This window comes from Zalophus californianus, chromosome 1, assembly GCF_009762305.2.
Source record: "Zalophus californianus isolate mZalCal1 chromosome 1, mZalCal1.pri.v2, whole genome shotgun sequence".
NCBI lineage: Eukaryota > Metazoa > Chordata > Mammalia > Carnivora > Otariidae > Zalophus > Zalophus californianus.
In genome coordinates, this window is record NC_045595.1 from 36737849 (window position 1) to 36759022 (window position 21174).

Genomic DNA, 21174 nt, shown 5'->3' on the forward strand with positions numbered 1-21174 from the left:
CAGGCAGGCATGGTGCAGGGATGGGTACACCCCGCTGATCCTGATGTCAGTGGTCTGTGGATTACATTCTGAGGAACACTACCCTACATCCATTTGTTTGTTTTTCACTTAAACCTCTTTGAGTGGGGGTCTGGTTCTTAGAATCAAAAGCTCTAATGAAGACAGTACACATTGCCAAATTTGGGAAATTAAGGAAAGCCATGAGACAGAGAGGGATGGGGGTCTTCAGTGATGAGGGTGAATCAACCAAGCCAAGTGTGTAGGTGTGCATGGTTGGGAGGAGACGGGGGATAGGGGTGTGGAAGGGACCTCAGTCAAGATCGTCTAGCATATTTGGGGATCTTAGAGTCTTTCCATGTGGCTAGTGCAATGTGTGTGTGTTTGGGTGGGGGAGAGAGAGAGGTTGGGGGCACTGCCTAACAATTAGGAAACCCTCTGCTGAGAAACAGTTACCTCTTATTTCTTCCCACAGGCAACTCTCTATCCCTCCTCCTGCCTCAGGAATCTTGCTGGCTTTTGGCAGCCATTTTATATTTTCTTTACTTCAACGCTTTTTCTCTCTGGCTAGCTTCTCTGACATTTCTAGAATCCAAACCCAGCATTTTTAAACAGTATTTAATGCAAAAGCCTACAAGGAAAGAGCTTTGGGCTCTCTACCTCGGGGCTGGGCACAGGAGGGTTGCCAGGAGCCACTCCGCGGTGAGGCAAGGGAAAGCCCAGAGGTGTGAGGGCGAGACGCTCATGAAGCTGCCCGTGGACAAACACTTCCCTTTTTTCTCCCCACAGGTAGAAAATTCTAAGGTGCATTTTATATGGCATCTCAAAGCATCCCCAGGGGGATAGAGATCTGGTCGCCCCGGGTGATGGTCTGCATCCTTCTTCCCTATTTCCATAAGCTCCTCTCAGACGCCTTGAGACCTCTTCCGCAGATCAACCACAGGCACACTTGTCTTCAGCTCTACGGTCGGGGAAGCTCATGCTAAGACAGGCAAACAGCAATAATGAGGAAAGAGAAGAATTCAAGTCAGGAAAAGCAATATTAGAAAGGCTTACTCTCCCTCCTGGTCTTACTTGGACTGTAATGGGGCTTGTTCAGGCTCCTAGTACTCTCACTTTTTCCACTTTGTTCTAGATATTGCCAGGACGAGACCCCTAGTTCTGTCTGGAGTGAGCGCTTATTTAAACACCGTGACTGGATGCTCTCAGGGCAGTGTGAGGGGTGGAGCACCCCCCCACCCCACAATGAATGCTCACCCACTCTTGGGGTCTGGCCAGGCCTTAAAGCTAAGGGGGAAGGCACTTGGATTTCTGCCTCGGAGACCGTGAGTGGGCTTGGTGACACAGTGAACTTCCTGGCAGATAAACTTCCTGGCAGCCTCTTCTGTCAGTCCTTGGGTTGGTTTCCTTGGCCCCCAAAGCCCTGCCCTTATGCCCTCCCTTTGTATCTCTCTTAATGGGCTTGCCTGAAGAATCTTCTTCCTAGTTCAAGCCCCAATCACCACTTGGCCTGAAGCATGGTTACACCCTTCTAGCTAACATGCTGCTTTTACTGATGTTCTCACCTAGTAAATATCTCATGCAACTTTATATATATATACATATATATATTTTAAGATTTATTTATTTGAGAGAGCGAGAATGAGAGAGAGAGAGTACATGAGAGGGGAGAGGGTCAGAGGGAGAAGCAGGCTCCTTGCCGAGCAGGGAGCCCGAGGCGGGACTCGATCCCGGGACTCCAGGATCATGACCCGAGCCGAAGGCAGTCGCTTAACCAACTGAGCCACCCGGGTGCCCCTCTCATGCAACTTTTTAAAAAATTGTGAGTCAGATCATGTCACCTCTCTGCTTAGAATAATCCATTGGCTTCCCATGGTACTCAGAATAAAATACAAACCCTGCACAGCAGTCTACAAGGCCCTCCATGATTTAATCTCTCTCCCCTGCTCACTTCATTCCAGTCACACTGGCCCATTCTCTATTCCTAAAACCTTCCAGGCATGTTCTTACTTCCCTGACCTGTGCTCTAGCCATACCCTCTGCCTAGGAATGCTCTCCCCCTAAATGTTCACATGGCTGGCTCCTTCTTGACCTTCTGGCTCAGCTGAAAGACTCCAAAAACAGACTTTCCTTCAGAGTTAATCCAAAGTAACACTTCCTCTCCAGATTATATTCTTTCAATCACCTCTTTTATGATCCCCATGGACACTCACACAGTTGCTATAGACATGCAATAAATGTTTCCTGAATGAATAAATGAATGAAAGAACCCTGTAGCAGGTTGTGAAGTTTGCACATGTTTGGGGCACTTTAGTTACCTCCCTTATCATTCTAAGCCACTTTCTGACTTAGATGCTTTGGATTGCAAGAGGCGTTTGTAAATATGGGACTGGGGTTGGTCTTTCCACTCAAGCACACATTTCCCGGCTGAAGCCTCACTGATATCTGCTGCCTTTGCAGAGTTGCACACTTGAGCTGGAAGCAGAAATAAATCCCTTCCCTGTCCTCCTGCATCCCCGTCTCCAGCCACCACCACCTTCCCCTGACAGAGCCTAATCAGAAGCCAGCTAAAAGGGAACGTGACAAATGTAACCTGTAGACTTCTACCCTATATCACAGTTCAGAGGAGAAGAAGATGGGCCTGGAGATGAGAATCAAGAGGTAAATAACCAGCAGAGTGTCAAGCTTACTGATTCAACAGAGATGACCAAGAGGCCTCAAACCTCAGGTTACTCCCCAGGTTATTTTTCTAAGGCCTTTTCCAACATCTTTCCGCTGCAAGAACAATCCTCAGGAATCCATCCACATATTCAGAAAAGCAGCAGACAAGGAGTGTTATTGTATTTGGAGAAAAAACAAACAAAGAATGCTGACCACAAGCAAAGACTGTAAAATAACAAATGAAAAAGTTAGAGAATGGTTAAGCATCAAAAAGTTCAGTCCTGAGTCGGTACAATGGACAGAATGATGGTATCAGTGATTATTCTGTTGGGAAGCTGGACTCCAGGCATTTGCAAGAAGGATGAAGAAATTAACCCAGCCCCACAAGGAGATGAGAGAAGTAGCTTTGTAGTCCTGTGGCATGACGCTTTGACCCTTCAAGGCTACTGAAATGTTTAATGTAAAATCAGGGGAAGGCCAATAAGTACACATAAAGCCAAAATCGTGGGGAGGGGTGATAGTGGGGGAGGAGCTTTGAGTGGCACTCAGATATTCATGTGCAGGAGCCATTTCCAGCGGAAAACTCATCCCTCTACGTTCTACTCTGCCATCCTGAGCTCATGGTTTCTCTCTCAAAGTCACAAAATAGTTGTTGAAGCTCCGGCCATCAAACCAGTGTTCTAGGAAGCAGAAGGAGGAAGATGGAAAGGCAAAAAGAGCATGCGGAGACACCTGAGTCAGCTAAGAACTGGGACGCTTCCCAGAAGCTCCACAAAACATTTGCTCACACTTCACTGGCCAGCACTTGGTCCCACTGCCATATTTAATAGTGTGAGAGGAAGGGAAATGTAGTCTTTCAGCAAATCACACTACCTCACCTCAAATAAAATTGGGGGTCTGTTACTAAAAGTGGAGGAAGCGGCTAACAGGTAAACCGCTAGCAGTTGTCCTGACACTAAAGATGAGGCTTCCCGGGTCAGCCAGGGAACAGTGCTGGCAATGAAGATACTTAGTTCTCCCCTGACTAGCAGGTCCCCCTCCCCCCACCCCGGTACTTGCCACCCTCACATACCTACCCGGGGTTGCGAGGGATCAAAATACCCCAGGAGGTCTGTCCACGTCATCATTAGACATATCCTCTGCTCCACTAATTGGACGATATCCTTTACCTGAGGAAAGCCAATGCCTGCTCCCCACAGAGGTCTGAGGGAACATATGGTTTCTGCTGACCTGCTAATTTACCATGGATCACCCAAACCCTCTAGAAATTTGCAAAATTAATTCTAGACCTCAGAGCCATAAGGTGTAACGTTACTAATACCACCTTACTGCCTGAGTGGCCAGCAACAACTCAGCACTGTGAACAATTAATAACAATATGAATAACATCAATAGCCATCTTTCACTGATTGTTGACTATGTGCCAAGCATTGTGCTGGGCATTTTGCCCCCAGAGACTGGCTTCGGAGTATTAAATACGGTAATGCATGCCACAGGCTCAGCAGATGTTTAGATTAATGTCTTATTTGACACTGTCCAGTTAGTAAATGGCAGAGCTAGGATTAAACCCAGGTCTTCCTGGCACCAACTCCCATGATTTTTTGCGTAACTGCCATTGGCTGAGGCTAAGTCATGTATCAAGCCTTTATATCAGTTAAAATATAGGTTCTTGGTTTTAACAAAGACCAAGTAAGAGTCATTTAGATAAGTTCTGCTTCAAGTCCAAGTTCAAGTAGATGGCAGGTCTGACAGGGGGCAGGGGCTGGTAGTACAGCTCTGTTCCACACAGAGATAGAAGGACCCAGACCTCTTTCACCTTCATGCTCTGGAAGTCATGCAGAGGATGTGACTGCTGGTTGATACATAAGTTGGACCCAGGCAATCAGTGGCTCCTTAACCACCCTTCACCCTCCCACTGGCCATCCTTGGAATTTATGTTCTGCCCAACCTTCCCTCAGTAGGAGCCATTTCAAGGGCTCAGCCTTCAGAGGATGCAGGGGTCTGCCTCTTTCTTCAATCTCCTCTCGCCCTCCATTTAAGGGCATCAGTTTCAGATTTCACCTGGGGAAGTCCCTAGGTTGGAAACCAATGACTGGATTATTGCCTTCACCCCCAGGGTTGACAGTGGCTCATCACCACTTCCTTGTTCCAGAGTTCAAGGCAAGGAGGGAAGAAAAAGTAGGTGTTTTCTCTCAATGGGAACAGCTAGAACCTGCACATACCACTTCCTCTCCCATGCCTTGAGGTGGATTAGGCCGAACTTGGTCACGTGGCCACACCAAACACAAGGAAATGTAGTCTCTTACAGCAGCAGCCACATGCCCAGAGAAAACGCATGGGTTATTACCAACAGGAAGAAGGGAACTGGGGATTAAGGGACAAAAAGTAGTCTCTGCCATCTTCCTGGATTGCATCCTATGGAGAGAGGGATAATCTGGTCTTCTGGTTCAGAGGGAGAGACGGGCACTGCCCCATCAAGACCACACAAAATGGGGGGCTCCCCTAATAGCCTGGGGGAAGGAAGGACATGGGACAACCCAAAGCCATAACTGCTGTAGCGCTCAGTAATTACTTTCTGCTGGAAAAAAGGAACCTTAAGAGGTGGCAGGGAGACAAGCTGTTATCATCCTAAGAAAAACAGAAGTCCTTGCTATTCATGGCACCCAAGCTACATTTGTCCTTTCCTGCTTTTGGCTCACAATCCTTTTTCAAACTCCTTTCCTCAGAGCACACAGGGTGGGTAAACTTTGGGTTTCCAAATGGAGGAGGAGGTGTCTGGCTCTGTGGGGAAGCAACCACTCCAGATCCTCCCTCTGGACCCAGGCCCAGGGGTAGTAGATATCTCGACGGACCTCAGATGGATGGAGCCACCAAGGATACAGCCTATAGTGGGCGGATGGCCAGGCCTGGCATTTATTCCAAGTTCATGATCAACACATGCAGGCTGACCTCCCTTAGGCCTTCCTACAGGTGCCTAGGAACAATTCCAGGTCAAGTAAGGATTCACAAGACCCAGACTAAGCCTCAAAAGTCCTCTCACTGATAATTATTTGCACAACCACAGTATACCCTCCGTAAATGGTGGCCCTAGGCCTGCCTCTGTACATATTGTCTCTGGTTCTAACATCCACTGCAGCAGGGGTTGTCAGTGCTCTTTCCACACTCCCTTCTCCTTACTGCTTTCAGACACACTGTCCTGCTCCCAACCATCACACCTGCATTTCTCTGCCAAGGGCTTTCTGGGTCTGGCAGTCCTAGTTTGCCAAACACAGGCTACAAAGGAGGCACCTAGGAATTATCACTCCACCTCTCAGAAGCAGCCCTCGATTGGTGACTCTTGGGAGCTGGTGTATAAACACCCCAGCTCCCTCACCCCTCGGATGAGATCACTGTGCTGTGCTGCACTATGGGGCATGTATGCACTGTGTTGGTTTCTGAGTTTCCCCACTGGGATGGAGCTCTACTAGTCCACTGGAATAGCTGGACTGATAACATACTTCTTGTCTGCCTTCCTTTCCTTATCTCATTTCCTGACTCCACCGCTGCTCTTTCCTGTGCTTCCCAAATAAACGACTTGCAATCTACCTCAGGATAAGCTTCTGGATGGACCCAAGAAAGACCAGCACTGTGAGAAGTAAGCTATGACAGGCTGGCACAGGTTCTGGAGTCAGTGTGACCCAGACTTGAAGTCTGGCTTCATCACTTACTAGCTGAGTGATGCTGGGAAAATTATTTGACTTGCTGGTGCCTCGATTTCCTCATCTGTAAAATGGGGCCAATTATACCAGCCTTGGTATAACTGTAAAATTTTAAATGAAACAATTCCTCTAATGTCCCCAGCACTGATGGGAGTACATAGCAGGCGCTCAAAGGTCAGTTTCCATTTATTCTCATGTCTGTTTTATGAATGAGGACACTGAGACTCAGGGAGGTTCCCTGACTTATAAATGGAATTAAATGATGGACCTTGGGTTCAAACACAAATATCTTTCTGGTTCCAAACCTACTTATAGAGTCTCAGTTATTTACTCCAGGGTCTAAATTACCTGATTTCATACCCCAAATCATGCGAAACTTCCAATTCCCAGGTCTTCCTTCCACATTGTGCTATGCGGACAACACATCTGGTTTCTGATTCTCAGAGATTCCCACATTCTGGTGCCATTCACGCCCTTTGCTATTTATGTCACCTGTCTGGGGGCATGGCTCCCTCTCCCTCATCCAGCTGTGACATTCTTCTAATTTGGGCGCAAAGATTTTCACAAGCTCATTTCTGATTAAAACACGGTATCACTAAGAAGAGATAAATAGCCAGCAGAAGAAAGCTGACAGGTAAGTCAGGGCAGAGCAGATGTACCTGGAGAAGTGTTTTACCCTCAAACACACCAGGTTCCCCATTTACCTTTGAGGAGAGTGCTCAGAGCTTCAAATGTGGGGTGCAACCCTGCAGAGCCCCGGCTTGAGTGACAGAGCAGAGGCCATGAGAGGGAAGAGATACTGAGGGTTTGACTGCTTTGACTCATGGTGTCGTGCTCCCCCACAGCCAGCCAAGACCGAACAGCAGCAAAGCAGAGGCACAGTCACAAAGGAAAACCAAAGTCATGCCACCAAACGTACTCAGATGTTTATAATTAGAAATCTGGAAAAGAGTTATTTCATGTCAACAAACATTTAAGTTTGGGGTCATTTTAAAAAAATATGATTTTATTACAAGATATGTAACCAAACATATACACACACATATAGAGATAGGAGAGACATAACCCTTCAGGGGTTGGACTCTGACAGGTCCTAGGTGTGCCCCGTATCTAGAGTAGGTGACCAGCTTATTTCCCGTCTGCCTGGGATTTTCCCACGTTTAGTGCTTCCCAGGAGTGTTCTCAGCCCCAACCTAATCAGGAGAGTTGGTCACCCTGTTAGGAAAGAAACCTGACTCTCAGATCTTTTTTCTTTAAAATGCAAATCTCTTCAGGCAGTTTAAAACAATCCACCAATCACTGCAGGGGTTCTGGTTGCTTCTCATAGGATACCCCGCTAAAATAGTCCCCACTTTAAGAATCCATAAGGATCTTTTACTGAAGGAATCAGAAATTCAGACACCTAAGGGCCAAGACTTCAGTGAGTGACGAAGATCATTTGCACAAAAGCTTTCCATCTATTCTTTACTTACACAACGAAATACATTCCCATTCTTCTAGAACCCTACAGCCCATTCAGTCCTTAACCTTCCCTCCTTGTATAGACATGGGATGGACAACTATTTCTCCACCCGAGCAAAACTGCCCAAGCATGATGAAAAACAAGAGCAAACCTCATTTGGCCTCAGTGGTAGGGACTATGGTTTTCTTAGACTGATTTCCTCCAGAAGCTTGGACAAGGATTCAACTGTAAGGTGTTTATCTGAGAGGCCATCCCAGGGAACACCAGTAGGAGAGTGGGGAAATGAGAAAAAGAATGACAGACCACTAAAAAAACGAGTGTCCTATTAAGTCAACCGTCACTGTAGGTGACTAGAGATTAACCCCATGGCAAGCTCTCGAAATTGGTGTAGAATAACGCCTTGGTTATCTCACCAGATGGGCAAGGAAGCTCAGGTGTCTGTGTGCTGAACCTTTCATCACTGGAAGGGTGGGCATCGACTCTGGGGCCCTCACCCCCACCACTTCCACCGTCAGAGAGACTCCTCAGACAGATGAACACAGGTGCTGGCAGTGGGAAGTCAAGCTGGCCTGCACTGAAGTTGGAGGGCAAGGATATGGGCTGGGCACCAGCAGCATCTGCTACAGCAAATCAATGATAGAACCTATGGGCCGCCATTACTCAGCGCTAGCCAACTGTTGCCATGAGGGAATGCAGCCAGCATTGGTAAAGCTTCTGAATTTTTAAAAGAAACCTGGAATCCAGAATTCTTGCGGAACCTCCTGATTCATTATTGCTGATGATTAATTCAATTTTTTTTTTTTTTTAACTCTCTAGGGGTTAATGGAGCTCTCTGTAGGCAGACGTCAACCAGTGGGCACACAGTGCACATCCACTAACCTAGGTGAAGCCCCTTATTTTATAGATGGGGAAAGCAGGGCCCGAGAGGGAAGTGACTCAAAGACTGAACTGCTGAACCCAGTTCACCATAACTCCCAGGCCAGGGTCTCCCCTGACCCACCGTGCCGCCTACACTAGCAAACCTCCGCCCTCCCTCCGCACACCTATCCTCCACAGGCGGCAGCCTCATGGCCACCTTCCACTCCACTTAGAGCACAGGAAGTCTTGTGCTGTCCAACAACTCCTTACAATACTTTGTACTACTAGAAATCGGATTCCTCATGATTCTTAACTTCACAGAATGTTACACAGGGCTCATTTTGTCCTGGGTACCCTCCTAAATATTTTATGTGTAATTCCCTTAATTCTCAAAGCAACCCTCTCATGTAAGGACTATTAGTTTCCTCATTTTAAGGACAGAAAACCAAGGCACAGAGAGATTAAGATATTTGCCTACATTAGAGTAGTTAGCCGCAGAGCTAGGAGACAAATCCAGGCAGTTGGCTCCAGAGGCCATGGGCCACTTACTGCCTCTGAACTACCTACCTAGTTAGGCTTTTTAAATATCCTGATTGGTCCTTTCCCCCATTACAACAGGAGTTAGCCAAGAACAGTCCTATAAGCCATCTCCTGCCCACTGCTTGTTTTTCTAAATAAAGTTTTATTAGGGACGCCTGGATGCCTTGGTCAGTTAAGCATCTGACTCTTGGTTTCGGCATAGATCGTGTTCTCAGGGTCATGAGATAGAGCCCCCTGTGGGGCTCAGGGCTCAGCAGGGAATCTGCTTGAGATTCTTTCCCTCTCCCTCTGCCCCTCCCCGTGCTCACTCTCTCTCTCAAATAAAAAATAAAATCTTTAAAAATCAATCAATCACATTTTATTGGAATCTAGCTTCACCCATTATTTTACATATACTCTATGACTATTCTTGCCCTACAAAGACAGAGTTAAGTAGGTGAACACAGACCATATGGCCCGCAAAGCCTAATACATTTAGTCCCTGGCCCTTCACAAAAAGTTTGCTGACCCCTGCATTCTGGACTTGCCAAGCACTCCTGATTGCAGGTTTCTTGATTATGTTGCTTAATCATAATGCAGAAAATCCTATAATCCCCCCAAAGCCTTAGCATACGCAGTGATGAATTCGCAGGTTAGAGTTCCAGAAACTGCAATTGTGCAGAATATGTCTGGGAATCTAGGAATCAGCAAAAGTACCCTCAGGACCCCATTTAGGGAAAAAGATACCCAAAATATGACCCGTAAAAGAAGCAGACACCTAATCTTGGGTCCTGACCTGGGTGAAGATCTTTAAGGCAAGGGGACAGATAGAAATACCCAAATAAAGGCAGAAAGGAGAAACAGAACAGGAGGCAACTCTTGCAATTAGCTATCAACAAGCATTGTTGCACTGACAGACATGGGGTCAAATCCCAGCTCTGCCGCTTACTCCTCATTTCTTAAACTTCAATTTCCTCACCCATACATCTGGAGAAATAATCTCATTTCTTGGGGGGTTAGGCAGATTACCAAAACTATAACGTACATGAAGTTCTTAGCACCCCATGCGAGATTTGCTAACTAGTCAGGGGAGCCCTATGATTAGGAATACCAGTAACCATAAAAGAATAGAAATGGGTTATTATTTATACAGAGGCCCTCAGCCCCACAATTCAGCTGTCTAAAGACTAACAGGATGATGGCAAGGAACAAAAAGCAGTGTTTGGCATGAGGAGCCCAAATTCAGGAATGATCTAACCACCTTTATATACTCCATGTAAAAAAGTAAAGCGTGTGCCATGTTTTCATCAAAAATAGTTCAAGCAAAAAAATAATGTGGGTAGGCAGAGATAAGCTTTAATCACCTGGAAAAAAATCACTTCAGTGAAACAGATTATTTATTCCTTGACAACAGCCAGATAAATGAAACTGTTTAAGAAGGGCAAGAAGAACGTTCGCACTGTATACTCTGAAAGAAGACCAAGTTGTATTGTCCCCACTTAGCCTTGCAGTGAAAGTATTTACTGAATAGTATGAACACTTGCTGACCGTCTGTCAACTTTTAAATACCCTTTATCTTTACCATTTTCACAGCTTTTCTCTGAGATCTAAAAAAGGCCAGTGATAGTTTTCTGGTATGCTTTTCCACATACAATTAAGCATACTGTTAGAAAGTATAACAAGAACCACTCATCATTTGAACTGCTTAAAGCAGCTGAGTTGTTAAGCGTCTGCCTTCGGCTCAGGTCATGATCCCAGGGTCCTGGGATCGAGCCCCGCCTCGGGCTCCCTGCTCGGCAGAAGCCTGCTTCTCCCTCTTCCACTCCCCCTGCTTGTGTTCCCTCTCTCGCTGTGTCTCTCTCTGTCAAATAAATAAAATCTTTGAAAAAGAAAAAGAAAAAAAAAAGCAGCTGAATCATTGCAAAAGTGATTTCTTACTCTTAATTTGTTTCAATCAAACTTTTGACCTCTAAGAACACTGGACACTCCCTTTTTTTTTTAAGGCAGTGAAAATGCGGCTACATTGAGAACACGAAGGTATATAACATAGCAAGCTTTTTTTCCCCCTCTTCAAAGTACACTGAATTAATTTCACACAGTTGGAACAAATTACCATGTTATGTCCTCAATTTATGTGTTATGGCCCCACTGGGCTAAGGCCCTATGGTCGCAGTCTAAGGGCACATGGTTTTCATAACTTAATCAGGATCCTGCATTTCAACTTGCCCATTTAAATGGATGCAATTAGTTCATTGGTGATGGCCTCAAATAGCCCTATCTTTACCAAAGAAGCTAATGTTTTGAGCTTTGCCTCAATACTGAAAGGTTATTAGATGACAACTTATGCCAAATATTATTTTACTGCCCAGCAAATAATTTTACCGAATCGTTTCACCAACATACTGATAAGCAAGCCTTTTTAAAGTACATTTATTTTATACACATTTATTTATCTGGGACTTAAAATAAAGTGAGGATAGTATCACAGGTGCAGGTAAGGTACCAAGTGCACGCGTCTGATTGTGCATAGCATAATGGATTAGAGATGGAGGATGGAGGGAAGCTCAAGGGTCACTACACACTTGACAAACAGAGAGAGCTAATTAACACAGCTCAGGTCAGTCAGGCTGCTAAGATAGGATTAGAACTCAGCCTTTCTGATTCTCCACCCCTTTTTCTCCACAGCTCCTCCTTCATCTGGCAGAACCTTACCAGAGTATTCTATTTGGATGAACCAGGGCCAGGGTTGCCTCTGTGAGCTTTGCGCCTCCCATTCAGGTCACATATGGTCCCCCTGCTCTTTTGCAAGGACTGAATTGATGGGATGGGCTCAGTCAGGTGCAACAAGGGAAGCCTGGAAACAATCCTCGGGCTGCATCCGTTGCGGGTTCCCTACCGATGCTGTCGGCTGTGATAAGCACCAGCTGGAAGATGGATGCTGGTATTCCAGAAAGACCTTTTGAATCAGGCGGGGCTGTGACTGGCCCCATGCTGTGATGGAGGCATAATTATTTCCAATAACTGTCTGCCTAGGCTACATGGTGATTTCCAAACGAAAGGGCCTCCTCCTTGCAACAAAACATGCAGTGCTTCTTTGGGTTGGGGGTTGCAGTCTTGAACTTATTTCTTTTGTAGGGTCACAACGCCAAAAACTTCTGTCTGTTAATCACTTATCTAGCAGGGCAGAAAGAAATACAATCTTTTACAAATATCGTAAAGGACAAACCACTTGACAACTTTGGATGTTTGCTCAGAATCTGTTTCAGAGGGCAGTATCCTCATTTGAAACAAGATGGGCCATTAGAGGCTCCTGGAAGGTATGTTCTCCAGAGAGAAAGCTAGACCTCTCAGGCTGAGACTGTCAGGGATAATGAAGAGCAGAATCTCTCGCAGGGTGGTGTCAAAGAGCCCAGACTCTGTTCCGAGTTCGAACTCCAGGTCTCACTTACCAGCTGTGTGCATGTTGAACAAGTCACACAGCCCCTCCAAGCCTTGGTTTCTACCTGTGTGAAGTATGGGTAATGGTGGGTCACTGTGGAGATGGGCATCACATACTATACGGAAGGCACTTGGCAAATGCCTGGCACTTACAGGGACTCAACAGACAGGAACTATTATTTCTAGGCAGGGACCTGTTCTTTGAAGAGGCAAGTTACTCAAACTGCATGTTCCAGACTGATTCTCCGTGTTGATCAGATTACGGGTGAAATCTCCACTTTGCAGGTGCAGGCACTTTCTAGAGTCTTCCCTGTGACTTGCAGCCTTCCTCCTACTCGGCAAGCCTGTCTTGGAACTCTCTCCTTGGCTGCCACACATCTTTCAGGCCAAAGGGAAACCCCACCCCACCCATCCCACTTCGGCAGCTCTGGGCAGCCGCGTAGCTGCACCTCTCCTTGCCTGCCATGCTTCCTCTGCAAACCTCCCAAGTTCATGCACATCTTCTCTCCCCAGCTAGATTAAGCTTTTGGGAGACAAGGGATTACTTTACATTTTTTTGACCCCTCCCCAGCACCCAGCACATGTCCAAGAATTTTCTAGGTTCTCTGATCCCTTGCTAGGCACAGTGTGGTCCACAGACGAGCATCAGCAGCATCACCTGGGAGCTCGACAGAATCTCAGGCTCCACTCCAGGTCTACTGAATCAGAATCCCATCCCCGAGTGACTCAAGAGCGCAGTGCTGGAGAAACATTGCTTGAGTCTGCTATTTCCCAGACTCCAGTCATTCACAGCTTCCCTTCAAAGGCTTAGCCATTTTTCAGCACCACCTATACTTTGTGTTATTAATATATATTTTTAAATGATTTTACATTGATATTATATCTTGCTTAGCCTTATCCTAAGCAGTAGTAATCCAGTCTGTCAATAGTTCGTTCAGCAAGGCAGAAAGAAATATATTCTTTAATAAGATTTGAAGGTCTAGGTGAAAAAAAATCTGTTGGTATACCGTAAAATAAATAAATAACCATCAGAGTAAAATGATTCTCCATCCATCATCTAAAATTAACTTACACAGGAGCGCCTGGGTGGCTCAGTTGGCTGAGCATCTGGCTCTTGATTTCAGCTCAGGTCATGATCCTCGGGGTCCTGGGAGGGAGCCCTGCTTCAGGCTCCACGCTCAGTGGGGAGTCTGCTTGTCTCCCTCTCCCTATGCCCATCCTCCCCAGCCTCCCCTTGCGTGTGCAGCCGCACACATACTCTCTCTCAAATAAATAAATAAATCTGAAAAAAAATCAAATTAACTCATACACCACCAAGGGTACAGCTACCCCACTTTAACAAACACAGCTCTAGGCTTTTTGTAGCTGAATTAGAAGACATCTCCCCACTTCCTGATCCTGTGTCTGGATCTGCTCCTACCTACCATGGTTGCCTTGTGAGGTAGATGCATCTGCCTGCAAAACACAGATGGCCGTAGGGGATGATGGGAGGCAGAAAATCTGGGTTCTGGCTCTGCACCATCCTTAATAACTTGACAAATCACAGCCCTCTTTGGGGCTCATTTGTGTGGGTTCGCTGATCTCAAGGTTCCCTTCCATATCTAACAATATGACATAATAAATGATAGCAGAAGCTTCAGAGTCAGAATAACTTTAGGTTGAAATTAAGTCTCCCTTACTTGCTAATTTCATTAAGTCTCTGTTTTCCTCATCTATAAAATGGGAGCAACAAATGGGCATAACACCCATATCAGAGGATTTTTGCAAGAATAAAGAAAAGGATAGCCGAAAAATGCTGAGATTGAAATCTAGCACACACAGTGTTAAATAAAAAATATAACTACTAATATTTTTTCTTGGCCTCCAAAATAATCATAGCTAATATTTATGGGGTATTTAATATGTAGCAGGCACTATGTGAAGCACTTTACACTCTGTCCTTTTATCCTCACAACAATCCAATGAAGTAGGAACTTTTATTCTCCCCATTTCATAGATGAGGAAACTGAGGCACAAAGTGTAAGCCACTTGCTCAAAGTCATACATTTCATAAGTGGTGCAACTGGATTTGAGGACAGGTCCCCTGACTCAAGAGCAGTGTTCATAACCTCAACCCATCCTGCCTTTCTGTAAAATACTGGTCAACACACAGACTTTGCCAATTCAACAAATACTATGGGACCTTGGCAGAGTAATTCTCAGCACAGGAGAACATTTGCTGAACATGAGCCGGTCTAGTTACCATTAGCTCTATTATTATTTATTGAACCTTCACATCTGAACAAGATCCTACTAGGCACTGGGAGGTCCATCGTATCCTTCAGTTATGGTGGGGACCTCTTTATTTTTTTTGAATGATTTTTTGTTATTAAGTATAAAAGATATTTAAAAAATGAACAGGGGTGCCTGGGTGGCTCAGTTGGTTAAGTGTCCCACTCTTGTGTTGAGCTCAGGTCATGATCTCAGGGTAATGACACTGAGCCCCACGTAGGGCTCCATGCTAAGCAGTGAGTCTGTTTAAGACTCTCTCTCCCTCTCCCTCTGGCCTTCCCCACTCTCTCTCTCTCAAAAAAACAAAATGAACAAAATATAAATATGCAGCTCAATAATTATCTCCAAGTAAACAGCCATATATCCATCACTCGGTTGCCCCAGAAGCTCCTAGATACTTTCTCTCCCTTCTCCTCAAATATAACTACCATACCAGGGTTTCTCATCCCCAACACTATATACATTTGGGGCTGGGTAATTCTGTGCTGTGGGGGTTGTCCTGCACGTGTGGGATGTGTAGCAGCTTCCCTGGCTTCCACAAGCTAGATGCCAAAAGCACCTTCCCCAAATGGTAACAAGAAATGGCAACAAGAAATAGCAACAATTTCTCTAGACATTGACAAGTGTCCCCCTTGGGGGCAAAATCACTCCTGGTTAAGAACCACTGCCCTATCGTGACCTTTTTGGTAACCACTTTCTTTGCTTTCTTTTTGACTTTAACCACACAAGCATGCATCCTTAAATATTATCATTTAATCTTGCCTGGTGAAAGGAATTCTTTCATCAGGGCCCCCTAAAATAACCTAGGTGGGGTGACCATATAATTTCTCATCCAAACTGGAGGCACAGACATTTACCAGGATTGACCTGGGCAAGCCAGCATGATCACCCTACTTCTAGGGAACCTCTGCTGTGAGTGAACATTATTCTCACAGCCGTACACAATTAGGGCCCCCTTACTCACTGGATAATTGTACATGAAGTGGCAGAGGGTAATTAAAAACAGCACATCCCCAAGGGCAAAGTAACACAGACCCAGATAAATATCTCAAGGCTGAGGAGCTGTGAAGCAGAAAACTCATCGGCCTTGGCCCTTATGAAGGTATATTCTTCAAATAATTTGCTGAAAGATACCACTTAAATATTTTTCACCACATTAGCACAACAAAGTGATTAAAATAAATGCCTTCCAAGATTCAAACATAAATGCAAAAAGGATCAAGACGACCCCTTGTAAGAGGTTTAGGGTCTGTAGTGGATTTTTAATCAATATATCTGTCTTTTTTTCCCTCAGTGTCATTGGAAAATAGAGCAACCCCTACCAATTTGACCTGCTGTGCATTGTGATCTCCTAAGTCCTGAAACTGACCATGTTAAAAGTGACAACTAAGGCTTTCCTTACACACATGAGAAATCAGATTGATAGCCTATTTGCCTGAATATAATTCAGCTCGTCCTCCATTCTTTTGGGCATCAAAGAGAACAGAAATCAGCTTTCACAGACTTAGACGCTTGTACATTTCAGCAAATGTTTATTTGACTTCTTCAGCATCCATTTCCCCTTTATCCAGCAACTGTCTTCATCTGGAGGTCCAGCCCTCTGGTGTCCACGGTCCATGTGGTCTGGGTGAGACTCGACCTCAAGGCAAAGCCCTCAACCTCCGCAGAAGTCATTTGGCACAGGGCTTTCCTATAAACCATGCCCATCAAGCCAATCGGAACTGGTTTTGAGGCTTTTTGTTCAACAACCAAGCAAAGGAGGCTTATACTTTTTTGTTGGACTTGAACTTGAAATTGTGTAAACCAGCAACTGCTACTGTCAGCTAGCTACCCAACAAGGAGCCCCATACACAGAGGAAAGAAGAGGAAGACAGAGCTGAAGATGAAAAGAAAGAAGTCAGATTCCAAAGTCATTGTTCAGCCCTGAGCAAGAAGCTCTTGAGGCCAGTTTTAGGTACGTATCCTTCTGTAACTTGAACTTGTATGTATGAAAAAAAACTATTTATATTATATATACACACACACACACACACATATCTTAATTCCACCTAAATTCGGTGTTTGTCACTTACTAGGAAAATACATCCTGCGGCAACTTTTTAGACAGCAACTCACAGTAAGAAATACATTTTATACTGCAACCCAGAATGCGCGTGCAGTCCAAGAAAGAGAACTGACTCAAAGTTTCATGAAACAACAGAACACTTACTAGCATATGATGAGGCTGATATATTCTGTCCTGTTATACTTTAAAAAAAATACTGGTTGCAGCCCACTATATTGATTTCATGACCATTTTAAAACACACTGCCTTGTGAGATTAGCTTAAAAATTGATTTCACCAAAAAAAGTGAGATAAGAAACATCATGATAATTTCAATCAGATTATTGAGGAAAATAGGAGGTGTGGCCCCTAAATCAAGCATCTAGCAACAGAAAATTGCTGCTTTACCATTCCTCTCTGATCTACCCAAGACACATGTTGACCAGAAAAGGAAAAAAAAAATCTTAATGACCTAGAAATAAATTGCTAAAAAAAAAAGCATCTCCTAAAACAAAATAAAGCCCATGTCTAAAAAAGCAGAGATGAGAAAATACATTAAGGAAAGAGACAGCCAAGACCTGTTGCTGAGCTAAGTTACATGATTTATTTATCTATAGGCTGAAGATAGCAATTTCAGTGAACCTCAGCAGTTACTGAATATGTAAAAATAGTGTCTTCATAAGATCAGATCTCTGGGGCAGATGTAGAAGGAAGTAGGGAGATAGGAAGAGAGAGAGGTAGGGAGGGAAAGAAAGAGAGAGGGAGAGAGGTCACTTGCAGTATAAACCTCAAGCCTTCACTTATGTGTGTATTGTGTATAAAATAACTACGAAGAGTTCCTGAAATTTTAGGCAATTACCACAGGCTGGATAAGACAGGGTATTTTTAACGGTTTTCCATGTACCTTATTTGTATTGTCACTTAGCCAAAACTTCCTTTTTGTCTGCTCAGAAGTACCGCAGAGTCTTGATTAAATCTGTGGCATCAAATGGAGAAGTCGGATTCTCATGCTTGCTAACAACAGAGGCTCGGGCCTATAAACAACTGAGAAAACTTAGCTGCTTTGACACTCTTGAGTGGCTGTAGCTTTAACTCCTCCCAAACTATTCTAGATTCGGTTCCAGCACAGTTGTCAGCCTGTTTGAGAAGCCAGGAACCGCCCTGCCACCAAGATGAAAGTCTATGAATTTCAAACCAGAGTGAAGTTTAAGACAATCACTTGCACACCCCGGAAAAGTGACTTCTGAGAATTTTCCCAGGGAGAATAAAAACCAAACCTCGCAATAATGGTATTTTAGGTAGGTTTCTTCATCTTCCATCATTATATTTTTCAAATACATTCCACCTGCATTACTGAATTTAAGCAAATAGTGTTTGATTGATATTTGCAGATGTCAATAAAGACACGATTAACCTCTCCTGTGTAAGAAGTCCTTGGAATTGCCTGAATTCTTCAGGCCCTCTTTTAGGAAATGTAAGCACTGTTGAAAGGTGGGTGGGTGGGTGTGTGTGTGTGTGTGTGTGTGTGTGTGTGTGTGTGTGTGTGCGCGTGCGCGTTTGTGCTTTACTTTTTATTACAAAATTCTTGGCTATACAGAAAAGAAAAAAAGAATCATAGACTCATCAATATAACCATTGCCTAGTTTGTGACATTTAATTTAGAGACCAAAATATAGATACTGAGTGTTTACCTCGGGTCAGTCTCCATCACGTTATTTAATCGAATGAAAAAATATATGAGGGACTTGTTGTTATTCCTATTACTCTCTTCGTCATCATTAATGCCATCACTGCATATCCCTGTTAGAGGTACTGTCATGGTTAACCGCCTGGCATCTGGAATCAGACCTCAGGGAAACTCCAAATCACCAATGTGACTTATGGCAAGTTACTTAACCTCCCTCTGGGCTCAGCTTACCACTCCACGGACTGTTCATGATGCCCAAAAAGTGCCTACTGGAACGCCTGACACACAAGAAGCTGTCAACCACCATTCTTAACAGCACGTGTATGGCAGATGAAAGTGCAGCCTGAGGAGGTTAAGTAAGGCGAAGCTGCTTTTCTTCTCCAGATATTTGATTTGGAAGTTCCACAGATGCATTCTCTTTGGAACAGAAAACAGCATGTCCGGAATTGCGCGAAAATTTTGTACACATCCTCCAAATGGGTCGGTAAATTTCTGGGGCAAACACTAGCTAACCTTGAAGGCTCAACCAGCTTTCCGGGGAGGCTGCTTGCTGTCAGCACTCCCCAGTCTTTCTTCTGAAGGGGCCACCTTCCAGATGCAGCCCTCTGGGTACCAGCAAGCACACCAAGTTGGTTCGCAAAGTTCAGAGGAGTTGGCTCTGGTATGTTCACAAGTCCTAGCAGATCGCAGGAATGTTCGGGATAATTATTACCGCACCCAGGAGCGCCCAGCCCAACCCTCTCACATCTGGAAGGAAGCGGCCACACAAAGGAGAGCAAGGGAGACCTCCTCCTGCGGCTGCTTTCTCAGGCTCTGGGAAGATTTCCGAGGAGCTCTCAACCCCTTTTGTCAACAACACCAACCACTACTCAGCAGTATCCTTCAGAGCACAGGTCATTCAATGCAAAGGAAGAGTTTATCTTCCAGTCCAAACCGAATGGCATTTCGCAAAATATCATCTTTGTCCCCTCCCCTTGACCCAGACGCGCGCACACACACACACACACACACACACATATACACGCGCCCGCGCGCACACACACAGACACACACACGAAGGTGAAAGGTGAAATACTCCAGAAAACAGAGCGATCCACACGCAAACAGCCTTTAAAAAAAAAAAAAAAGGGCAAACAAACCAAGCCCTGAGGATCCTCTGCTAACGCCAGGGATTTCCACCCCCCGCCAGTCCTTGCCCTGCCTTGTTAAAGTATCTGGGATTCATCAGCATTTCTCCCACCTCCCACGGACGCGCAACAACCAAAGCACATGGTCCCTGGCGGCGCGTTTGCAAACCCCACCAGCGCCAACGCCTCGAAACCGCCAAACTTCCTGTCCCCACACCACCAAAGAGCCCAGAGCGCCGCGCCAAGTGCCCCAGAGGCTCGGGCGGAGGCAGTCTGCAGCCCGGGAGCCGTGGGCGGGGTTTCCTGCCCGCCCAAGCGCCCGAGCCCCACACCTCCGCTGCGGGGGAAGGGGGGGGTCTCGGACGTGCGCGCTGCGCCCGGGGCGCACGCCTAGCGCCAGCGGTGGTAGCCGCTCACGGCCGCGCCCCCGCAGCGCGCTAGACCCCCGCGGCAGTCACCAACCTACCTGCTCCGCCGCCTCCTCCTTCGGGCGCTCGGGCGCTGCCGATCGCTACTTTATTGTCTCTGTGGCTCACCGCGCGGGACCTGGGGACCCGGCTTTGCGCCAGCGCTGCGAGCAACTCCGCTCGGCGCCGCGCCTTCCCGGGCGCCTGCCTTCCTCTTCTTCCTCTTCTCGGCCCAAGCTCCTGCTCAGCACGTGAGCCGCGCAGCCCGACTCCCGGGGTCGCTGGGCAGCAAGCGCCCGCCGCATCCCCGGCCCGGGGCCGCTCGTCGCCCCCGCCGCCGCTGGCCGCGCGTCCTCGCCTCGGTCCACACTCACAGCTGTGCCCGGGCCGCCTGCCTCGCGTCCTCCCGTCCTTCCGCCCTGCCCGCTGGCTCTCGCTGTCAGCCCCGTGTTCCCGGCTCCGCTCTCCCCAGCTGCCCCCGCCCGCCGCCTCTCCGGGGGCTGGGGCGGCCGCTGCCAATGAGACTCGGCTGATGCGCTGTTCCGGCCCAGTCATTGTATCGGGAGGGGAGGAAGGGGAGGGGAGCGCGAGGAAGGGAGGGGGCGCCCTCGGCCCCCGCCGCGCGGCTGCCGGCTGGGCTCGCCCACCCGACAGAGAAAAGGCGCTGGTGCCAAGGGGCGCGGAGCGGCTGGCGCGGCCGGGAGTGGGGGAAAGGGAGGGGCACGAGCCCGCCCCTCTCCATCCCTCGCTCCGGGGCAGAAAAGTGCGGGGAGGGACTCGGTTCGCCTCCCAGGTTTCAAGCATCCCAAGCCCGGACTGCCCTTAGAATAAAGGGGGTGAGGCGCGGGCGGCTCTAGTCCGGAACGGGAGTGGGTCTGGCTATTGACTTGATCGGAGATTCCCGCGAACCTGGTGGCTCCCCTTGAAAGAAAGAGAAAGGAGGAGCAAAGAGGGGAGGAAAGAGGGAAAGAAGGGAGACAGGGTAGTAAGAGAGAAGGACGAGCG

The 21174-nt window shown here is 46.6% G+C and overlaps 1 protein-coding gene across 1 annotated transcript in view; it reads right to left on the minus strand.

Annotated features, from left to right (window-relative positions):
- The window catches only part of FRMD4B (FERM domain containing 4B), a 319908-nt gene extending 299310 nt beyond the window's left edge, over positions 1–20598 (minus strand). The window contains exon 1 of the mRNA XM_027585166.2: positions 20229–20598. The gene's annotated coding sequence lies outside the window, so the exon portion shown is untranslated. The remainder of the gene's footprint in view (positions 1–20228) is intronic.
- Between the last annotated feature and the right edge of the window lie 576 nt (positions 20599–21174).